Source organism: Hippopotamus amphibius, chromosome 6 (assembly GCF_030028045.1).
Source record: "Hippopotamus amphibius kiboko isolate mHipAmp2 chromosome 6, mHipAmp2.hap2, whole genome shotgun sequence".
Lineage (NCBI taxonomy): Eukaryota > Metazoa > Chordata > Mammalia > Artiodactyla > Hippopotamidae > Hippopotamus > Hippopotamus amphibius.
Window position 1 is genome coordinate 153,872,675 of NC_080191.1, and position 4,391 is coordinate 153,877,065.

General features: G+C 40.6%; 1 pseudogene; it reads left to right on the forward strand.

Moving 5' to 3' along the window:
* Positions 1–2,072: 2,072 nt before the first annotated feature.
* LOC130855001 (T-complex protein 1 subunit delta-like) lies at positions 2,073–3,650 on the forward strand (annotated as a pseudogene).
* Positions 3,651–4,391: the final 741 nt, after the last annotated feature.

Genomic DNA, 4,391 nt, shown 5'->3' on the forward strand with positions numbered 1-4,391 from the left:
ACTGGTTAACGACGGTCTCCGCAGAGCCTCCTTGGAAACTGAAGATGAAATATCACACTATTTCATGTGAAATTGCACTTTCAATCAAAGTAAAAGGAGAAAATACTCTCTAGTCAGTCTCATAGTTGTGCCACAATGGAAATTTCTGCCAAAGTCTATAATCATTCTTCATTTTTTATTCTGTATAGATCTTATCTCTTAAAATCTAGTTTTTATTATATCAAAGTTATACATGAGCTACAAAATGTTAAGAAGCCTTCTCTTAGGCTCATTTGAGATCCCAAAGTCAACAGTAGTGGATGATTAAAACACGCACATTTTAAAGAGAAAATAGACCATATATGTAGGACTTGCTAGAAGTGGTTAAAACCCAATATTGTGACCTTTCCACCATCATCTACCTCCTGCCCAGATACAAGAGATTGTTCACATCAGAGGCCATTTTTGTAGTAGAGTTGACTAACGCAAATGTTCTAGCATTGCTCCTTCATTTCCTCATTCTTCTCCATCTCATACCATTTAGGATGGTTCCATGAGACTTATGGCAGCCTGGGAATGAAACATTATGAGGGAATTCTTCAGGGAGACTGACCTGTGTCTCCTGGGGTTTGGGAAGCCACGTGTTTGGAGAGTAGCAGCTTTTGGCATCATATTTTTCCAAAGCGAAACAAAGGCATCCTCCTGGATCATGAAGGAAGTAACACAAGAGGCTGGAAAAGACAAATTACTAACTTTCTATTACTAAGACAAAAGTTCTGGTCCAATTAAAATTTAAAGTGAAATACATTTGATGAATGTAACTCAGTTGGAACAGATTAGACAGATTCCATTTTCTACATGCCAATAATGCTTAGTGAAGAACTAAGGAATGGAAGAGGAGATCAAATGCACAGCTTCCTTATAAACACACCTGTGCACAGTGCATATAATGTACACATAATAGTCAGCGTATCCTTCCTCATGAGGTTAAGATTTCAAAAGGGGGTTAACACAATTTACAATGGGGTTGTGGTTTTTCATTTGCAGTGCAAAAAGTAAGTACATTCATCTAAAACCTTTCCAATGCAGAAGCAAGACAAACTTTTCAGAGTAGGAAGGATAAATAAAATGGGATCTGCATCTTCCTTTGAAGAACCCAGCCTTAGCTGCCAAGAATAACAGAACAAATAGATTCCTGTGAAATGATAAGCACCTCTTCGATCCAGGGAGCTTTGTCATTTTTCAAAACTAGCACGTTTTTCATAGTTTGCCACAGTGATCTTCAAGTGGATAAATGGATATGGTCAGAAGCAAGTTAATTCCCATCTAGTCCCTTTCTTAAGGATAACAGATACCCTCAAAGAGAAGTGGCAAAAGGCAATGGTAGATGAAGGTAATAAACGCACAGTCTGAAAATGAATGGATTCAGAAACCAATTAAAATAAAGCATGGCTTTAAAAGATTTCTGAAATTATTCACGTCACACTACTAGAAAAGCAATGGTTTCTCTCAGCTATTCCTTCTTAAATGTTTTGTTTTTGTTTCCAGAAATAACAGGTTTAATTAAATGTGCAAGATACACTCAAGTGATCCAGACTAATGCACACAGGGATTTTGAAGTCACTTAGAAGATTTTAGGAAGGATTTTGATTTGCCAGGCTCAGATACTAATGGAGAAAGTTGGTCTTCAGGGAAAGAGCATGAGAGCTGTGTATGGCTCTGCTACTGCCATCAAAGTCAGTTATTACATTATTGGGAAAGAATGGTTTCGAAAGTAGCAAACATTAAGTAAACTGGAAAGGAAATTAACTTTATTAAACTCCTTATATGTGCCAGGGTACTCTTACACGCATTATTTCAATGAAAACTTAAAACCAGCTACATCAGGCCGTTGTCGCCAAGCAGCCCCCCCTTCCCCGCCTCCGTCCTCCTCCCGGCATCGCTTTCTGGAAGCTTCGTAAAGGCAGTGGGCGCTTACCATTAGCCCGCGTCCAGCGGGAATCCGCCTCCATCCGACCTTCTAGAGCTCGTGCGGACCCATCCATGCTTGCCAAGCTGGAGAACATAGCCGCCCCTCCGGAGCGGGCCACCCGTCGGGGCTGCCGGCAGCCGCGAGAAGAACACCTATCAGGACCCGGATAAGCTGGCCCAGATCCGCTTCAGCAACATCTCTGCGGCCAAAGCTGTTGCTGTTGCTATTAGAACAAGCCTTGGACCAAAAGGAATGGATAAAATGATTCAAGATGGAAAAGGTGATGTGACCATTACAAATGATGGTGCCACCATTCTGGAACAAATGCAGGTGTTACATGCAGCAGCCAGCATGCTGGTGGAGCTGTCTGAGGCTCAGGATGTAGAAGCAGGAGATGGAACCACATTGGTGGTCATTATTGCTGGCTCTCTCTCAGATTCCTGTACCAAGCTCCTTCAGAAAGGTATTCATCCCACCATCATTTCTGAGTCATTCCAGAAGGCTTTGGAAAAGGGTATAGAAATCTTGACTGACATGTCCCGACCTGTGGAACTGAGTGATAGAGAAACTGTTAAATAGTGCAGCCACTTCATTGAACTCAAAGGTTGTCTCTCAATATTTGTCTCCTTTCTCCAATGAGTGCAAATGCAGTGATGAAAGTGATTGACCCAGCCACAGCTACTAGTGTAGATCTTAGAGATATTAAAATAGTTAAGAAACTTGGTGGGACAATTGATGACTGTGAGTTAGTGGAAGGTCTGGTTCTTACTCAAAAGGTGGCAAATTCTGGCATAACCAGAGTTGAAAAGGCTAAGATCGGGCTTATTCAGTTCTGCTTATCTGCACCCAAAACAGATATGGACAATCAAATAGTAGTTTCTGACTATGTCCAGATGGGCCGCGTACTATGAGAGGAGAGAGCCTATGTTCTAAATTTAGTGAAGCAAATTAAAAAAACAGGATGTAATGTTCTTTTCATACAGAAGTCTATTCTAAGAGATGCTCTTAGTGATCTGGCATTACATTTCCTGAACAAAATGAAGATTATAGTGGTTAAAGATATTGAAAGAGAAGACATTGAATTCATTTGTAAGACTATTGGAACCAAACCAGTTCCTCATGTTGACCAGTTCACTTCTGGCATGCTGGGATCCGCTGAGTTAGCTGAGGATGTTAACTTAAATGGTTCTGGCAAACTGATCAAGATCACAGGCTGTGCAAGCCCTGGAAAAACAGTTACAATTGTTGTTCGTGGTTCTAACAAATTGGTGATTGAAGAAGCTGAGCATTCCATTCATGATGCCCTATGTGTTATTCGCTGTTTAGTGAAGAAGAGAGCTCTTATTGCAGGAGGTGATGCTCCAGAAATAGAGTTAGCCCTACGTTAACAGAATATTCACAAACATTGAGTGGTATGAAATCCTACTGCGTTTGTGCTTTTGCAGATGCTATGGAAGTCATTCCACCTACACTAGCTGAAAATGCTGGCCTGAATCCCATTTCTACAGTAACAGAACTAAGAAACTGACATGCCCAAGGAGAAAAAACCTACAGGCATTAATGTCTGAAAGGGTGTTATTTCCAACATACTGGAGGAACTGGTTGTCCAGCCTCTGTTGGTTTCAGTCAGCGCACTGACTCTAGCAACTGAAACTGTCCGGCGCATTCTGAAATTGATGATGTGGTAAACACTTGGTAATCCAGATAACACTGGATGACTGGCACCATCATGGCCACTAATAGTGCAGCTGGAATGGAAGAGCACAGCGGGTAAGCTTTCCTTGTTGTTTGGAAAACTGTTTCCTTTATGAGTTTCTGGGCCTGGTCTTCTAGTTGGCATTTGCTTGAAATTGTATTGACACAATTTAATGAAAATATTAAATATATGGTTTCAAAAAAAAAAAAAAAAACCTTAAAACCACCCAGAGGAAATGGATATTATTGCCTCATTTTTAAGATTCGTAAGCTAAGAGTCTGAGAAAGTCAAGAATAGCAGGGCATCCAAACCCAGGACATCTGATGGCAAATCCAGTGCCTTTTCTGTCATATTGACTTATCCTCTGTGCTAATGAAGATGTATGGTCAGTAAATGCTGCCCCTGATCAGGAGATCAAGGTGCCTTGTGATGCACTAAAAATATTCTCCCCTTTTAATACAGAACAATACTGTCCTCGAACAGCCCTGTTAGAACACATTTATCTATTAAGGATTATAAGGCAACATTCAGCATTCAACAGGATGCAACAGGAATGGTCACAAAGTGTTGACAAGTGTGATTTACTGAACTTGAATACAAATGCTAGTTTTAGGAACACATAATGCGACTTTAAGAATTATTTTTGTGTGAGAGAGGAAAAAAAGAGAGAAAGATTGAGAGCTGCAAATCAAGGCCACGGGAGCTACCTCAAAATGTTGCTCTGTATCTGTATTAGAAATTTGA